The sequence below is a fragment of the Plectropomus leopardus genome, chromosome 13 (genome assembly GCF_008729295.1).
Source record: "Plectropomus leopardus isolate mb chromosome 13, YSFRI_Pleo_2.0, whole genome shotgun sequence".
Classification (NCBI taxonomy): Eukaryota; Metazoa; Chordata; class Actinopteri; order Perciformes; family Serranidae; genus Plectropomus; species Plectropomus leopardus.
Window position 1 is genome coordinate 12,464,123 of NC_056475.1, and position 20,097 is coordinate 12,484,219.

Below are 20,097 nucleotides of genomic sequence, written 5' to 3' on the forward strand. Positions count from 1 at the left end.
GACACCAACACTCTGCTCCTCTTTCTCCTTTCATTCCTCTACATCCAAATGCTCCTCTTTTCTTTTTCCATGTGCACTACTCTACTCCTCCTGTCTTTCTTGCTCCCCCTCCCTGTTCAATCCTTTCCTTTTCTCATCGTCTTCAGTTCCCTACTGTCCCGCCTCTCCCCTCCAACAGCTCCTCTACCTTTCTCCTGTCTTTTACTTATCTCCCCACTCCCTTTCTTCAGGTTCCTCATGCACAGTCTATGTAGAGATTAGGGGAAAAAGAGATGGATGATGGAAAATAGAGCAACAAACAGGCAGAACACACACACACACACACACACACACACACACACACACTAGTTATTACACACACACACACACACACACACACACACACACACACACACACACACACTTTAATTAAAATGAGAATAAAGTGCACATGCACCACACTATGACTAATAGCAAATATGTAAAGATCAAATCCCGGTTATGAAAACCTTATTACTCCAAAGCCCTCGTCTCCATTGGATTGAGGTTTTATTGGGCAAACTGTTTCATGTCAGCAAACAAAACAGGATTTGGGGAGGGATTAAATTGTCTCCAAAATCTCACTTGACAATGTATCCAGACAGCATGGATCGCCTGTCTTGCATGCAGCATGCATAAGCCCTGACAGGATTAAAAAAGAGACCGGTCTGAGCTTTTGGATATTTCTAGTCCGTCTTGCCACAGTTGCTTAAGGAATCCCTGGTGCTGTAACATAATTATAGTCTCCTACTGGTGGTCTGCAGCCCTTCACTCACAGTTACTACATGTTGTACTAAATAATGTTTATCTGAACTTATTCATTAAAAAAAATAAACTGCAAAAGTTAAAATAATATATTTTCATATTATTATAGTATTAAATTTCCATACTACAATTTAATGTGGCAAAAAAAATACCAAGGTTAAAAGTATTATCACAAAATTTATCAAACTTTCTTGAGGAAGCTGAAGCTGTTTTCCAGGGTTTTAATGAACCTTCCAAACACTCAACACTGAACTGCATATTGTAACTGTGTTGGAATCTACCAAATCATTATCTAAGCAATATAAAAACACTTCTCAGGACACTTCTTCTCGGGAAGGGAAGTGAGGGAGGAAGGAAGTAGTTCAGACTCAAATCACACTCAGCAGCAGGAGAAGGGCTTCACACAGCAAGGAGTAAAGCCTAATTGGCTATGTTTTATTGCCCGGCCAGCCAGGGGTAAGTGGAGGTCTGAGGAATGTGTTTGCAGATGCTACAGGGTGCTCAGCGGGGAAGCTTTATTCCATAATGGTGTGAGAGGCTGGCTGGGATAAAATTATAGCATGTGGGAAAGTTGGCAAAACCGTGTTCAGAGCTTTACGCTGAAACTCAGTTATGGAAGTGATGGATTTCTGGCACTAACAGGGTGGGCCCAGCTGACTGTAATCTTTGAAACCTCCCAATTAGTTTCAATTTATTGTACTCTGGATTTACAGACTGAGGACAGGCTTCCCTGCTGAAAGAGAGCAGGGTGGATATTGTATGCTGGCAGCGGCTTTGGTCTGCTCTGAGAGTAAAAGCAAGTTAAGCAGGTGATCATAATAAAACACTCTGCTCTCATCTGTGTTGGTATTTACTACCTCTTTCAGCATCAGACCATCTCTGCCCTCTTACAAGCAGATTAAAGTCCTCTTCACACCACCAACAAATCCAAAGTTGCTGTTAATTTGAACTTGTTCAAACAATGCTGTGACCTTTATTATTGGCGTAAAATTTTAAATGAATCATTGAGGGTTTTTTGAAGTGCTCTGAGTGATGGAGGTCATTTTATGTCTAACTGCGTGGTTACAGCGATCTAATGGTTGGGAGTGGGCGATGCCTGTTATTTTACTTTCATGGTTGATGATCTGAGAAATTTCATCTCACTGATTGATTCATAAACAGCTGCTATTACATCGTCTAATATTAATAAATAAGGAACAGTTTACACCCAAATCTGAAATCCATATTTTTTCTCTTGAAAATAATAGAGCTAGACTGCACTTGGCTTGTGGTGCTCTAGTGCCGAAAAAATACATTTTAACAACTTAAAAAGCAAAATCTCTTACCAGAAATCATGACCCAGTTACTCAACAACCACAGACCTTGTTGTGAGCAGTTTCATGTAGGAACTATTTTCTTTCAACCCCCAACCTTATCACTGTGCAAAGGGAAGCGTGCATCTGTTCAAGGACAAGAGTATCCTACTTTCAACATCACAAGATGTAAACTTTAATGGCGCCCTCCTTGGCTAAGCTGTAACATTTGCTGGCTCAGTGGTGCTGAGTGAGTTTGCAGTAGATGCACGCTTCCTTCTGTGCAGTGATACAGTTGGCTGGTGTAGCTCAGTAGAGAAAAAACAGTTCCTACGAGAAACTGCTCACAACAAGGTCTGTGGATTATCTTGAGTAACTGGGTCATGATTTCTGGAAAGAGACTCTGCAGTTGAGTTTTTCAAATGACATTTTTTGGCACTTTGAGAATCACATGCAACTCACACCAACAAAGTCTAGCTTGATAAAGAGCACTACGCATAAGAGAAAAAATCTGTATTTTTGATGTGGGGATAACCTGTCCCTTTAATTCCAATGACATATCTACGAAGAAGCTCAAAATGACTGACTTCTTAAAGAACGTAAACTTTGGACCCCATCTCACTGCTAATGTTGTGAAACAAACTTGTGAATGTACAAAGATGTCACACATGCAACAGTTGTTGCTGTGCTCTCTGTTTTTGTACTGCAGGTGTTAAAGTGAAGCAGCGACCACCAGATTTCAGTTTGTTTGAGATGTTTTTTTTTTTTTTTATTCAGAGCTTAGTATAACTTCAGTTATTACTGAGTAACTAAAGACCACTACACGACTATATGGAAGGTTGGAAGGTCATAACCGACAATTTCATCTACATTGAACAACATCAATGAGGACACTTCTGCACTAGAAAGAATGCAAACATGCAAAAGTAGGCCACTGGAAACCACAAACATCTTACTTTATGCTTCTATACTGACTCAACAAAGACTTGAGAAACTAACAAAAAAACACTATGATTCTTCAGTGTCATCCTCAGCTAACTGCAAGAATACCCTGAGTAAAATTCCCTCAATGCAAATACTATAAACCATCTTATAAATGCCCACTTTTTGCAGCCTTGAAGAACCTCATATTCTAGCAAATAAACACCCGTCTCCAATAAATGCCTGGTCAAGAGACTGTTTACTCTGCAGGTCATAAAACTGCTCACAAAACACTAAAATGTGCCTGAAGCAGCCGTGATAACATCACTGAAGAATGTCGCTAATATAATTTAGGTCTTTAATATTTAAACTGGACACAGTCAACTATAATGCTGCACAATAAATATGAGATGTTTCTATATAGCATCTTGATTTGATGTGCAGAAAAAAAATAAAGTCTGCTTTGGTTTAGAGATCTAAAGTGGTTATCTGTGGCTGATTCCATGGCTGAAATAAATTAAGTTTTGATTAGAAGTCTTACTTAAAAATAAACAATAAAAGTAGCTGAAAGGAAACAGACTCTGTGTCTGAATCTAATACATTCTGTCTTTTGCCTGTATAATGCTGGAAATATTGCTTTCACTAGGAGATTTGTGTAGGTAGACAAACACACACACAAACACATACATACACACACACGCACGCGCGCGCGCACACACACACACACACACACACACACACACACACACACGCACACCCTGAGTGTAAAATAGCAGTGAAACTTAGATAAATCAATACAGCAGGTAGGTACATTTATGAGACAAAAATCTTTGCCAGTGGAAAACTTGTTTTCTCTGACTGTCAGTCAATACAATCAAAATCAAATCTGATTGGCTGCCTGCTGAGTTGATCGATTTGAAGTGGTGGCACCAAAACTTCTCCAAAATTTATTTTCTGTTTCTCTGTTGTCTGTGTGGTTAGTAGCATGATTAGATTTAAAAATGAAGGGTTGCATGCTTAAAAACACTCAAGTACTGATTTTAAATTAAGTTGCACTTACATGTTATGAGTTGCCACTGTATAAGTGATAATGCGTGTACCTGATCAATAAATATTCATCCCTGCAGCTCCAACAAAATATTCAAAGGAAAAAAAAAAATAGAAATGAAAACGCAATCAAGAACCCATTGGCTTCTAATGTTTTTATCAGGTGAGTAATCGCTCTTGGTTTGTCTTCTGTTCTTGCGTCGTTTATATTTATGTTGTACTTAAGCCATTACAGCAGTATAACAAAACCCACCCTCTGATGGCTAATTATTATGAGCCATCATAGCTGTGAGTTAAAAGCCAGAAAACAAAATGCATTTTAAAATGGGATTTAAAAACAGGCAGTGTAGGTTCCTGCATAACAGGTAGAGGCAACTCGTTGCAGAGTTTGGGGGCTTTAAAAATGCACAGTCTCCTTGTGCTTTAACTTAAGCTTCCTCATCTTTATTCTTCACTTCCACCACCAGTGTTTGGACTCTATCAGAGGAATATTCCTCAACTAATTATGGCATCACTACCCTCTAGGTATACACATCATGATGGGGTCTAATCGCCAAAGACTTTTCCACTATTCTTCTCCATCCTGCACTAATTATTGTTCACTCTAAATGAAGTCTCTCCTGATTGAAATGGTGCTCTTCACACCTCATTGTGATCCAGCAGATAATGTTACTGCTGCTTGACTGTTACTGCCCCTTCACAGGCCCTGCCTGTGAACTGAACTTGTGATCAAAACTGTATCACATCAGTTTCTACACTGACAGGATATATGTGGGCAGGAAGATGAGATAATAACACTGCCCCTCCCTCGCTGTAACCACTGAGGTGCTCTTGAGCAAGGCGCTTAACCCTGAACTGCTCAAGTGACGCTGCTTCCTTGTAAACTGTGTGATTTTACTGGTGTGGTTTACTGATCAGCCTGCAAGTGTAAATGTGTGTAACTGACAGACAGGTTCTCGATTGCAGGTGCTTTACAAGACGCCAATATAAATAAAGCAAAATTATTAACATGGTACAAGTCAAATAAGGACCTAAAGCTCAAAAACAAGTCTAAGTACCCCAAAAGACCTCATGCATAAACTTCCTCACAAACCTTCTGCAGTAGCTTTTAATCTTACATATAGTCAGCTATATGAAGCGCTATTTGAATTGCCTGCTTTGACAAGCTCTCTGAGAATGTTATTAAATTGGACCTTAGAGGGCGGCGCTTGCCATCGAGTCCTGTGAAGTGAGATTTTACGGTTGAGTTAGGGCATTGTGTCGGCTGGTAGCGTCTGAGAGACCCTACTGTAAAATATTAAAGGCCCAGGTCAACTGGGGGGCCCTCATATCGCTCTCATTACTTATTGACGCACCCCTATCTGTGTGCAGCGCAGCTAGTGAGCCTGTAGGAGTGTGCTGCAAGGGACAAAGTGGACATGGCTGACATGGGCAAACACTCGCCGGCGCACAAAAGTACACACACGTTTATGCAGGAATAGACTCGAATGGAAACTTTAAACGCACACAAGTGTAGCAGCAATGAAGCGGTCACATAGAAAAGTAATAAACATAATAAACATTTCAGCTGTATAACATGGCCCATGTGTGTACAGCACTAGTGTTTATAACTGCATTTGTGTGTTTAGGTTGCATGTAAGCTTATCAGTGTGCGCCAATGTGTGCATTTCATTTCATGCAAAAACATGCTTGCACGGGTGCGTTTTCATAGGTGATTACTGTATGACATGATATCTGTGGTAAACACATATGCGCAGGGACATGCACTTTCATACATTTATGTCTACATGTGTGAGGGCACATATGCTCGGTGCCAGGTGGTGTGTGTTTTCTGTGTGTTGGCTGCCATGCTGCTCCTATTGTCTCATCAAAGTGATGTGAATTTAAGGTTTAACTTGCAGTGAATTATTTATCCCTGCAGCAGCCTTGGCACCTGCACTGGCCAAGGGTCTGAAAACATATACTACAGACACACACACACACACACACACACACACACGCAAACACACCGTACATGTATGTATGCACACACACAGTGCTACAACACACTGACGCGCAAAATTATACAGCTGAAGCAGCTATAAATATTTATCCTTCTTCCGCCTCATATTTATTTCATCCAACAGAGCTCATATCAGAGGGGCAGCGGGATGGTGAGGATATCCAGGGAGAGAAGGAGGGAGAGAGGAGGAGGTGCTAGCGAGACAAATAGATAGAGATGGAGGAGGAAGAAAAAAGAGAGAAAGTGAGAGAGGAGGATGAAATAAAAAAATATTTCCAGGTGATAAAATACAGCAAAATGAGGCAACATAATAAGAAAAAGGATGCAACGGACAGAATAAAAGGAAAATATCAACTAAAAGTTCTGTATTGGTGGATGTGTAGGAAAAAAGATGCTGACAGACAAAAGATGTAAGAGAACATAAAAACAGGTTAGACGCAGAGTGATAGGAGGTGAGTGGAGAGTTGAAGTCACTCGGGAGTGTCAGTGTTGCTACTATCGAGCAGTCTAAACGGCAGCCATTGGAGTGCACAATTGAAGCTGGCCTAGCATGACACTTAGCGGGGATAAAAGGCTGCGTGGTCTGGCCTGTCGCTCTGGCTGGAAAAGGCCGGCTGCTGGGTTGCAGCAGCCAGGCGAGAAATGTCACAGAAAATATCAATCTGTTTCCAAAAATAAAAGCAGAGAAAGAGACACAGTCAGAAGAGGCTTTGTTTCACCAAAAGCTGAAGACAAAGTTTGCCTCTTGAGAGTCCTATTCTGTTACGTTATGCATATTTCAGCAATATGTAAATGTCTCCAAGCAATGGGGGGGGGGGGGTATTGGAAATAATATATTTGATTTTGAATCTATTGACTGTTGTCTATGACTTGCAGTTATGTTTAATTCCAGTTAAAAGTGAAGTGTGCAAGATTTAGGCAGATTTGGTGGTGTCTAGTGGTGAGGATTGCAGACTGCAACCAGCTAAAACTTCTCCATGCAAGAATTCCTTCAGTGTTCATTAAGGTTCTTACTGGGAGCTGAATTATCTGCAGAAGTCACTTCCTTTCCAAAACAGACGGAGCCAGTGATTAAAACTGCTTTTCACATTACAAATCAGTGTTTTTGTTATGCTGCTCATTGCAGTTTTCTTCAAACTACAGTGGCATGAAAATGTGAAAGACCCTATCTGGAGCTATTGTTTGGTTTGTGTGATTTTTCTTTCTTGTAAATTTCATGTCAGAATACAACTCAAAAATCGTTAATAATATACATGTTCTGTGTTTTGCCATGGGGTTGTAGCTGTGCCTATGTGCAATAAACTTTAAATTATTTAGTTGTTGATATTTGTGAATAAGGACCGTAATATAACAAAAGTTAGAGGGAAATGTGTATTTTTAGCTCCTGGAGGAATCAAGGAAAATGAACATATATGGACTCAATAAAATGATTTGTTTGTATTATCTAGCTTGAATCTTTATAACAAGAGTTCCTCGCAGATTCCTTATAGCAAAAAGTTTTTGGCAAATATATCCTCCGTGATTTATTACATCCTGCGACTAACATGTCAGAATGTCTTGTGAATCTCTCAAATGTAGATCTGGCTCTTTACACCAAAAGACATGTACTTTTATTGAAGTTGGCATAATTAAGCGTTTCTGATCCCTTCCTCGTGCCCTGGAAGGCAGCTCAGTGACCTTGTGGCAGAGCATCACAAAGGTTGGAGCGAAAGGAGCTGCTCTCTGTAAGCTTTGAAGCCTTGGGGCTGTGTTACACAGTCGAGCTTAGCATGCAGCATTTTAAACAGCAGTGGATCTCAACAGGCGGTTTCTAGCAGAGCGAACGCAGCTCGAGGCTACCTGAAGGTGTAAAGCCTGTTCTCGCCTTCAGCTCATATGCAATGCTGCAGCCAGATTCACGAGCAGATCAAAGAAGGGAGCAAAGGAGCATTTTCACATTTGCAGAGGATTTCAGAAGATTGTACTTGTCATTTCTAATATTTTGTAACTCCATAGTTTGACCCCTCCTTATAATTGTAAGCTTTTACACCCATGGCTATCCCATTTCTCAAACTGAGGACTAAAGGCATTTTCTTTTAATTTTGCCTCTTATTCACACTTGATTCTAGGTGTCACTTCTTTATTAATTTAATATTTGTGGCTCAAACAATCAATTATATTTCATATATTTTTAATTCTTTCTGGCATGTGTTTAGTCTTTTTATGTTCTTTTCCCTATGAATCACCTTGTAACAAATTAATGTCACAATTTTTGAATATGTATGCCAGAACAACTTCATCTAAATTTACTATAATTCAAGTTGGCTTTTTCATAATAGCTGTAGTATCTTGCCCTATATACATATATGCTTTAAATTTTAGCGATTTTCTATAGCTTTAAAACACAAATACGGCTTTGCGACGGCTTGTTCATTCCAAACTGGGAAAACCTCATAGACTCATATAGATCTCATATAAAAATCATGGATGAAGCCACCATGAGGTCAACCACTGGTCTATAAACTGCTGGCTTAAAGCCTCCAGTTTGGCATTTTGGCCTTTGCCACTTTGGATTTTTGGAGCCAAAAGTGGCCATATTTGGACGAGAGGGTCACGTTGTGGAGGAGCAAGGGGTGGATCTTACTAACAGACTGTGGTGACGTATCATTCAAAGTGTCCACTACCTTAATTATGCGTAAATTTAAGCCTTAATAACATTAATAACAGTTTTCATGAATGAGGAAATAGCTTTAGAGACCAAAACTGTATTTTTTTTGTACGAGGCTATAAGCATGTTCATTTCTAATGTAATTTAACATGGGGGTCTATAGGACTTAATTTGCTTTTGGAGCCAGCCTGAAGTATCTGTTTCAGAAACTAGTTTTTGGGTCTTCAGTGGTAGCTTCATTTTTCAGCCCTGGAAGTTGCTCCTTGATACATCCATGGAAAAGCACGCAATGCATTTTTCTTTCAGTAGTATGTACATGTAGTATCATGACGGTTGGGCCCTTGTCATAAATTGAGGAACCATAAGCCTCATTGAAAATCCAATATATTTAGAGCTACAAACAAAATTTCAACAACAATAACAACAAATGCATTAAAAGTTGTTTAAATTGCAACCTGAAGATGTGATCTATAAAATCTAACCGAGCCAAAAGGTGGAGACTTTCACCTACGAAGATGTTACTGACCAAACCTGCAGTTATAAAAACATCTCTCACCTATAGTACCATCTTTCAAATACATAAAGCAGTCCTGATATTTTGTTCAACCTTTTGTTTGATTTAAAATGTGAAATAAGCCTCACAATATCAAATGATTTTATTAATCCCTCTGGATAAGTAGGGTTACGTTGCAGCTGGTCTCATCTGAATGAGCTCAGACAAAGCGTTGTGATGCGTTGTGTTTGATCATTCCTCTAAAAACTGTACTTCCAAAATCCCATCAATCAAAACATTTTTTGATGTCTGGGAAGTCTCTCTGGAGAATCCATCAGCAAGCACGAACACAGGCCAAAATCCTGCAGCAGGGAGCTCGTAAACTACAGCGAGAACCAGACTGCTTCCCCTCAGGAGTCTACGTTACTCTACCGGTCACTCTGGAAGCAAGCCAACCATGATTTCCAGGTCCTTTCTAAATCTACAAATGGAACCTGGTTGCCTGGTAAAACACTTAAAGTGGCTGTTGAATGTTGAGATGTAACAGTAATCGTTGCTGGTGGACAGAAAAGGCCCTTGTCTTGGATCTCTCTTAGTACCCTGAAGCATCTTGGAAACAGACAGAGTAAGATGAAGAAGTAAGGATTGTGTGTAGTGAGCCAGTATTAGGTTTGGAGCAGAGCTGTGTGTGGGGAGCCAGGTTGACGTTGATCCAACAGGGTGGGTCTGTCTGCTGCATGACTCGGCCCGTCTGGCCCGCAGCGAGAAGCCCCCCTCCCCCTGCAGTTATGTGTGTAGGTGTAACAGTGTGTGCATGCAAGCAATACCTCTTTCGGTATGCATGTGGGCGGTGAATGATTTTGTATATGTGTGCATGACCGTGTGTGTTCATGCAAGTGGCAGTGGAGCGTGTAAGTCGACATCACTGTGTGTATATAAATGTGTATGTGTGTGAAAGAGAAAGATGGATGTTATAACCAAACAGGCAGAGCACCAAAGTCAGTGTCGCTCTGTCCACGTCTCTGTCCTCTCTCTGACCCTACCTAACGTTGCGTAACACTAGAGACGGTTTCATGCCAGATGAGCGGCTGGGGAAGGGTGCATGAGGTTATGTCTAAAAGAATCAGACAGATATAATGATAAGAAATGAAAGGAAAAAGAAGGAGTGTCAAATGACAAATCCCTCACCACCTTGTAAGTCTCCCCCTCATCTGTCTCTGTCTTTGTTGTCTGTTCTCTTTTCTGCTACTGAACTGAATGTGCTGCAAAGTGAAATGACTTAGAGAGAAGCATCAGGTCAAACGAAAACTGGTGCATTACATATATAATGTACAAAGAAACATGCAAACAATCTTACAAGAGATGCACAACATTCCACTGATTTTACACATTAAATTGAGTTTGCTAGGCATGAGGAGTGCTACTCAGCCAGTGAAAGTAGGTCTGTAATGTCCTCCGTGGCTCTGGAGGAATTTTGTGAGGTTGGACTATATATCTTGGACACATTTCTAACAAAAAGGAAGGACACAGACATTTAAAAATTTTATATTAAAGCTCTACTAAAGATCATTGTTTAAGGTTAAGGAGGAATTTACATGGAATAAGTAACTTTAAGTGGTAAAACGACCCGATTTGATGCTTTAAGGATGACAGAGGTTCTAAATATTGCTTGTTGATTAAGAAAAATCAGATATTAAATTCATAGACAAGATCCGGAGATGATTAAGACAAGCAACAAGCAACAAGCTTACAGCTGGAACAGTCCTGAAGTTAACCGGAGGAAACCAGAAGCCTATGAAAGAATGTCATCCCGAATGCTGTATGAGCACTGTGCAGAGTGGCAGCAATGAGCTAGCTAGGAGGATACACACACAGGAACTCACATGCACTAACATGCATGCTTAGCCTGAACAACGACCAAAAAACAAAAGAGCAGAGGAGCTCAGAATACAACACACAAAGAGGTAGCATAACTTCACTCTCTGCTCAGGATGGCGTCACTACATTTCATAGAAAATAGTTGATGGCTGCTATGTTTATGCTTGGGATATTATATAGAGCCCATTTAAGGGGTTGGGGACAGATTATGAGATCAAGACAGCATTGTTAAAATTTTATGAAATGTTATAAAATGTCTGTAAGTAATTGTCATTTGTTTGGCACTTAAAAAAGGTTTCATCATTTATGCATGCTATCATTAGTAAAAACTCAGACTGATAAATGTACACTTTACATTTTTTACTTTTGTTCCAGTTTCTTTTATGTCAAACAAAAATGTTATGTCAAAAATATAAGTATTTCAATCTTTGTATAACAAGATTGATGGCACCATTTGTGCTTGTTGTAAAGGCTTATTGTTACATGTTACAAGCAATACGTGATTTCTGAATATAATTAGGAAAGGCAGAGCATAAATGAAAATAGCAAGTTGCCACCAGTAAAAAAAACAACTAAAAATGACTGTATAAATAAATGAAAAAATAATGTAATCCTTGGATGATTTCATAAAAAAGAGATTATGAAATAAAGAAGAGTCAAGTGGTTTTCTCTGGTTCCCTCTGTTAAAAAAATAAAATAAAATAGAAGAAACTGAAAGTGTAAGACTTGTTTGGGGGGTTATGTGGATCTTGGCATTTTGCATTGTGAATTTGAGTCAACACAGGCTGCAAAACTTGTAGGAAATCCAAATACGTTGGCAGTCTGAGATAATAAAGATACAAGCAAGCCTCATTTGTCAAAAAGCTTTTTTTTGTCTAAAGCATCTTCAGAATGTTCCTCTCTTTAACCTTCCCCTGCCTGGACTTTGGCAGCACTGTGAATAAAAACTTCTGATCACAAGCTTGTGTATACATATATTTCCCCTCATTCTTTACTTTGCTTCGAAACTTCCTCTCTGCTCGTTTCAAACAGAACAAAAACCGAGGGGGGTTTGTGGAAAGAAAACAAACTGTGAAACTGTTACCTGTAGCCAAGGAAAACTAGCTGATGAGCTTTTTCTCCTCCCCTCGCCTCAGCACACAGTGTACCGACAGAGTTTACCTGACAGATATCAGTGCTCAACCACCCGGCTGCTTACAAATCTGCAGCTAAAGGCTCGGGGTGCTGCCGCTGCTGCCCTCTGTCAAGGTTTGGCTCCTTAAAACTTGACTGCCCCAAAACTTCCCTCCCAAATCCGTGCTTTCTCACTCTCTGGTCTCATCTTTCTTCAACTCTCTTTCCCATAAATACCCTCCTTCTCATCACATTTCTCTTCTCTTACCCTCCTTCCATGCTTGTGAGTGCTCAGTAGTGAAAGAAGATATATAAAACATATGTTAGCTGCTCATAATCAAAATTTTTCCCTGCTCTCCCTTTCCCTAAGTGGACTGTTTCATAAGTGTACTGTTCTGCTCTGAGGGCCTCCTGGGTGTGGGACTGCTGACCTGCTGGGCTGAGTGTGCTGCCAAGTCTTTACCGTGAGAGAGCGAAGGAGAGCAGAGGGCAGGGCACAGACCGGCACTGTGCCACCGGACACTTTGCCAGCCTTGGCTGGAGTACCGATGTACCGACGGGAGGGAAAAGACTAACTGCAATTGTTCGACTCAAGTAGTTATAGATGTGAAAACACCCGAGAGGAAATGAGTAAGGAAAAGGGATTCTTTCACACCTGCTTTCCCTCCGTCAGCCCCAGCTCTCCCCTGCCTCCTGTCCCTGGCATTTCCCCCTGTTTCACCCACCTCCTCCCCGGGCTCCAGCACCTCTCCTACAGTCTTTAGCCCTGTCCTTTCACTGTAAAGTCCAGTCCTGCTCCTTTCTCTCTGTGTGCTTCCAGAGCCTGAGCCTCCACCCTGCGCTTCTCCTCCTCCCCCTTCTCTTTGGCTGTAACCTACTTTCACCCAGCTCCAGCTTTCTCCCCACTCGCCTCAACTTCTGCACACTTCTCCGGCTAAAACCCTGACCCTTTGCTTCAGGACTTAACCTCATCTCAGTCCTTTTCCAAAACCCAGCTAGTGAATGTAAATACACTTTTAACAGCAGTTTAGTCCTCTGTAGAGGATCCAGTAAAAAGTAGAGGTCTATGAATGAATCCAAATCCTTGGGCTGGGTATCAGTACTTGATACTTCTGAGGTACCAACCAAAATAACCCAACTCCAAGTGATATTGAAACTTCCTCAGACAAACCATACCAGTATTCGATCCTTTTTGTACACAGATCTAGAAAAAAAAAAAAAGTATTTTTAAGTGTTCTTTGATTTGATGCTACATGTGATCAGCTCACTAACCGCAGCAGCTGTAACCCTTACAGTCTATGGGGTGGTGAAGTCGATTGTGGTGTATTTGATACAGTTCAGCCAAGCAGCAACCTCCAGGAACGAAAACTGAAACCAACATGTAAGTGTCAAAAACTGCAGTTCCTTGAATGGCCACTTAAGGCTGAAGAAGGCTGGATGCCAAAACACGTCTAAGTATCCATTGTTTTTTAATCTGGTTCTACTTTTAGAACCTGCCAATGTAATAACAGCATTTTAAGATGAGTGCCTTCGTTCCTTCCTGTTTTTTCTAATTTGTTCATGTCCTTCACCGAAAAGCACTGTCTTTTTTGTACTTTTTTTGTACTATTACTAGTTTCAAGAAGCTCTCCAAAGTCATTTTTTGAGTCAACTGAATTTAGAAACAAGTCTAATCTAGAAAATAATTTATTTCTACTTAATTTTAACAAGCCAATTTTTACTTTTTTTGGCTCATGTCTTGGATATTTAGGTCTAAACATTACTTATCTAAATGGCTGATTTAATATTTCTTTTCACACACACACACACACACACACCACACACACACACACACACACACACACACACACACACACACACACACACACACACACCGCATCTTTACCTGATCTGAAAACACCACACAAACCGGGATAAAAAACGAGCAACATTTAGCAGCTAACTTATGCTACCCAATCACCGTGCCACACATTGCTTCGACATGTTGCACGCTGATTGGATGAGTGATGTGGGTGAAAGGGGGCTTTGGGGCGGCACTCAGGAGAGGAGTACAGAAATGGAGAAAGCTCACCAGTGCATTAGGGACAGCACGGTGCAATTCGTTCCATTGGCAGCACTTCAAAGAGGAAGAGGAGGGGGATAATCCACCCCAACATTAGCCCCCCGGATTCTTCCACCACCACCACCAACATGCACACACACACACACACACACACACACACACACATACACACGTTTATTCACAAAAGCAGCAGGCTGGAGGGTTTGGTCGTGGGGTCTGATTGGGTTGGGGTCTGGGGATGACGGGGATGGAAGGATGGAGGGGATTTTTCAATTTGCCAGCAAATCAGAGATGATTGGAATACTCTCTCGTGCACAGATACACACACTCGCCTATACACACACACACTCAAATACAATGCCATACACACAAACACATGTCCATCTCCATGGAGAAGACCTCACACTGGAACTCAGAGAAGAAAAACAAAAAAAAAACCCAGACTAAACACAAAAATCGAGCAGAACATTTGCTTACAACACTGAGTATAGCCGAACTATAGTAATATGGGTTAAAAACATGGGTCACCAGTGAGGCTCTGTTTCTTAAATCTATGTGTGAGAAACAGAAGCAAATATCAGGAGAAAGAAAAGAGAAGATGAAAGAAAGGGAGTGCAGGGTGGAGGAAAGTGAAGGAGACAGAAGAAGAGAAAGAGAGCTTGTATATCGACAGCCACAAGCATCAGTAGCGGTGAGCTGTCAACACTCGCTCAGCCAATACGCGACCAACTGATGATCAATCCTCCTCATGGGAGACCTGCCAGCAGCAAACACAATCAATCCTCCTCTCTATGTCAGACCTTCGAGCAATGTTAAAGAGGAATGCTGCTCGATTCGAAGCAGCCTGAGATTCAACAACTTGTTGTCGTTCAAACCACCTCTGAATGTAGTAAACATGTCACCACCCATTGATGACACAGTCCCCCCCCGTGGGAACCATCAGTAACAAACGTCACCTTGTTTTCATCTGCATTTGTGGACTAACAAGCGATACTTTAACAATGCTTCACCGCAAGAGATGCAGGATTCCTTAAAGTTCAGACAAGGTCCTGCTACTGTTTAAAATACCCTGTGTATGAAAGCAAAAAGCTCTCAATGCACTGCAGTTTCAGAAAAACACAAGTGACAGTTGCCATCGTCAGCCCTAAAACAAGCTTTTAGCCACGCACTGGACTGGTCTGACACACTGGATGAATTGTGGGATACACTCAGCTCTAAAAAGCATTTAAAAGCTGCATTAGGGTAAGTGTGCATCAAGTGTGGGTGATGTTTACTGTGTGTTAGCATTTTTTTAGACATGGGACATACTTACTAAGTACCTGGAGGCGCATTAGAGTGAAATGCTTAAGATGTTAAATTTGGGTAATTACAAGCATGTTTATCTGTTTTACTGTCCCCTCTACTGTTATATTGTGTTTACAAATGACTAACTCCTCAATTAAACAGGCATAATTCCAAACCGGTATTACAGATGGATGAACAACTAAATGAACAATCAGATCAATTTACAAGCAACTGTTCATGTGGTGCTTTACATTTTGTCAGATCAATGGTTAATTGTTATTTTCTCCTTATTGTCTTCAGTTGTTTTACCTTTTATTGATGGGATAAGTTAACCTTGGAGATTTGAAGCGGTATGGTCCACTTCTACAACACACACTCAGACACGTCAATAAAGAAGTAGTCTAGGGGGAAAACAGTTATGGAGTCAATAGATACACTGACTGGTCAGGAAGTTAGCGTGGCCTGCAACAATCAATAAACCCTGACCACTGGAGACCACTGTGGTGTAGCTTCTGTTACACAAGTCTATAGGAAAAAAACACCTCTTTACAGTAATCAGGGCTCCTACAGCTTAAGGCAAGTTAGATTTTAGTCCTTTTAAGACATTTTCAATGCCACTCGGGATTAAATTTAGGAGCAATTTTATGATAACCAAAACTGAAGGAGAAAAAAAAACTGACATAAATTTCTCAGGGTTAGGGACAGTTTTACCCATTGTTTAACATAAAGCATGACCTTTTTGGTCAAGTTAAAAAGTCAGACGATCTACTTCAAATGCTGGGGGAAAAAAAAAAATCTTACACCCTGATCTGCATGACATTACTGCAAGAGACATTCAGTAAATTATTTTTAAAACATAGATATTATTATCAAAATATTTTCGAGATTTTAGAATGCAACATTTGAAAAAATGATTCATGATATCCCACTTCCTACGTCACTGCATTTTTAAGACTAAAAGACTGATTTAAGACATTTTAATGCCAATTAAGGACTTATTTTTAGATGAATTACTTTAATGCCTTTTAAGACTTTTTAAAGATCTGCAGGAACCCTAAGTAATGTTTCCATCAAAGAAATTATTATATATTGAAAGCAGTGTGCATAGCTACTGACTCACAACCCAATGTAGACCTAATGTAGTTGGGTCTTTCCTTTATCTTTTGGCTTGCATTTCAAGAGGAAAACAGATTGATGGCACAGTGAACTTTCTGTCTAGATCATGAATTGGATCAGCCACTTGTAAACTGTTACAACCCACCTGCTTTGTGGGAAATTATTTTTCACTCCATCATTTCAAGTTAAGAGGTGAGAAATTGTTATCTAAAAGCCAAATTAACCCAGTGGGATGCTGGGTGATGCACGCTGATCCACTGGTCTAATCAGAACTCTTTTAGGCCACTCAACATGTATTACCAGCTGAGGCTAAATGGGAAAACCAATGAGCAATTAAAATATGTCACCCAATTATTTGCAGTGTTTGTATGTTATTATTATACTTTGTTAGAGAATAGTGGGTCATTTGGTTGATATGCAGCCACCTAATTGCCAAAAGGTTGTCCCACTGTGAGCCAAATTAAATCAATGAAGCTGAACCAAACCAAGGCGAGCCAACTGCACCATATCAAATCACATGCCAAAGAAATAAAGGAAAAAAGTATTTAGGACACCAGATGATTTGGTTTATCTTACAGTCTGCTGAAAGAAAATACATCCAAACTGGTTGTTAAGAGGATTTGTGGGGGAAACTTTCTCAACACAGATTCTTTTTGGCATATTTAGTATCAGAAAGTAAGCAAATACCATAGGATGTTTCTTAGATTGTGGTATTGATATAAAACATTTGTCCAAACATGAGAGGCAAAATAGCAGTCTCGCCATGTGTCCTTGGCAGGCCAGAGTTAACTGTATCCCCCTAAACTCGGGTTGCAGTAGATGTTTGGCTGTGGGCGGCCCGCTGTCATTCAGATTTTGTAGGGTAGATTGCAGGGTCAGAAAGAGGTTTTGAGAGCACCGCTGCAGAGAATGCCAATCAACTATCAGAGCACTGCGAACATGAGCCTGGAGTGAGGTTATGGGCATGGGCGCAACCAATCCGAGAAACCAAGCAAGGAAATTTACATAGTGGTTAGCATTCAGCTGCCAAGGTTGAGCTATGATACTGAAGGCAGAAGGGAAATACTTCACCATTCTGACTGACCTCAAAACTGTACTACTATAGTTGAGGTTCACACTGAACTGCAGTATGCATTTATTAAATACCTGATACTGATGATTACAATGATCACGTCTCCCTGATCACAGCTCCCCAAAGGAAGACTGCAAGTTGCATGAAAGCTTTTTTCTTTAACGTTTTCTTTTTTTTCTTGAGAAAAAAAAAAGAAAAAAAAATAAGAAATAGAAAAGAAATAAAACTAAATCCCCAGTAACTCCCCCAGTTTGGAATCAGTCCAGGTTACAATAGTGAGTATACTGTACAGGTTGAAACATAGCAAGAACCCTGTTAAACAAGACAACCCAAAAATATCCAGAGCATCTTGTGGTAAATTGCATTGATCTTTCGCAATTTAATGGACAACTTTTTGAGTCTGCCAAGACCAAAGAGGTCTTCGTCTTCTCCCTGGCCTCCTTGAACTTTTGTTTCCACAACCACAGAACCTGTTGTCCATCTGGCCTGCCAATGCCTGTCTGCTTTTTCCCAAGTTTTCTGAACTAACTAAGCTTGAAAGGCCTCATTCTTCATCTTAACTGCTTCCTTAACCTCCACTAGCTGTGTCTACGGTTGCCGCCACAAGTTTGGCCACAGGTCCAAGCAGCTGCTTCACAAGGCAGGCTTTGAACACAACTCACTGAGACATCCTGTCTCCAACCTTCATGCAGATGCAGGTATTCTTTGGGAGGTGTGAGTTTATGACCTTGTAGACAGGAGCCTCAGCCAAATATCGCCATTTCACTGGAACTGCACATTTCCCAGTTCTGTCGGGAAGAAACCGCCCACTATCTGATCCACCAACCAACCAAAAGGTGATAACCAGTGAACAGCTAGTGTACGAGATGTATATCCAAAGATATGATGTTACAACTATAATGGATTGTTGCTCTTTGGCCCAAGATGTTCTGTTACCTTGATCAAACACACAAAATCACACTATGCCTGGCAGCCCGGCCTCAAAGTAGCTTTTGGATCCCATACTTGACTTTTGGGTAACACCACAGTAAACCCATTTGCGGCAATGACGTAGTACAAAGAGCCATTAAGTCTGCTCGGTGTTGAAGGGAGGGGTGGTTGATGGTAGGGCTGTACCCTTCTCTGAATTGAGTCAGTCGAATCAGATTTGGCTGTTAAACATGAATATTCAACGATTCATTTTGTTTTTTCATACAAAGTGTTATAGTCTGAACAGGGCTCAGCAGGGTTAAGTGTGACAGTTGCATTCATGTGATATAGTAAACACGCTAACAGTGCTAATGAACGGTTGAAAATGCGCAAGAACTAGACATATAAAAATAAGCTGGAGGCTGGGTCATGTTAAGTTGTCGTGAGCTGGAAAAACACCACTTCTAAGAAGAAGAGGGAAGACGATATTATTTCGGAGCCTTACAGTGCAGAGCCTCTCTTCCTCTGTGCTGCTGCATCACGTCTGCTGCAGCCTCTACCAGAGGGTAGTGTGACAGTCAGGAGCACTCATTCTGCAGCAAAGTCCAGGGACTAAAACGTCCCAAGAGGCACAGTGCACAGCACACTGATAAGCAAAAAAAAAAAAACAAAACCAAAACCCCAAAAACGTCTGCTTGACCTGGAGCAGTCGGGGGGATCCAACTGATGATTTGAATCTCCGACTTTCAGGGGGCAGCCCCAGTTAATTCGAAGCTCAATGCCAAAGTACCACTTGGGTTTCGATCAGGTAGGATGTTTCCTTCTAGGACCTTAATGTTGAGGTTCCTCAGCAGAACTATGGAGTCCCTTGGCAGCATCCTCTCTAGGACCCTCCAGCAGACTGCTAAAAATAAGCCTTCCTCAATATGACATGCAGCTGCACAAACATTAGCATATTTCTCTCTGGGGAACTCGAACACAGTGGCGCTCAGCAAGGGACTCATGATAATGTACTCTGAGTCTTTCAGAAAAAAACAGGATTCAGTCCCAACTACATCTAGCTGGTACCACTCAACACTACTCTATTGGTAACTTTCCATATCCCAGGAGACATGCATATGCTATTTCTTTGCTCTGGGTCACCTAAGACTGAATTTGAAGTCCATCTGTCCAAAAGCCAGTAGCACATGAACCAAAGCACACCTGATGAAAAAGCCCACTGTGCCAAATGGCTTTTACATATAGCGAATAAAGTGTCACCAAACGAATTCGGTGCGGTGGGTGGATATTCGCTTCAATTTCCAACACGGAGGTATCATTCATTCACTCATCATACAGCCATTTCATTATGCCTTCATCCTTCCGGCTATTCATTCATTTAACATTAATATTCATGAAAGCAAAAAATCAACTTTATATGATACTGTCAATGATCTTTTTAATTAACATTCTAAAAAATGTAAATTACTCCTTAAATA

General features: G+C 40.8%; 1 protein-coding gene across 1 annotated transcript in view; it reads right to left on the reverse strand.

Annotated features, from left to right (window-relative positions):
* The window catches only part of jade2 (jade family PHD finger 2), a 211,139-nt gene that overhangs the window by 52,370 nt on the left and 138,672 nt on the right, over nt 1-20,097 (reverse strand). The window lies entirely within an intron of this gene.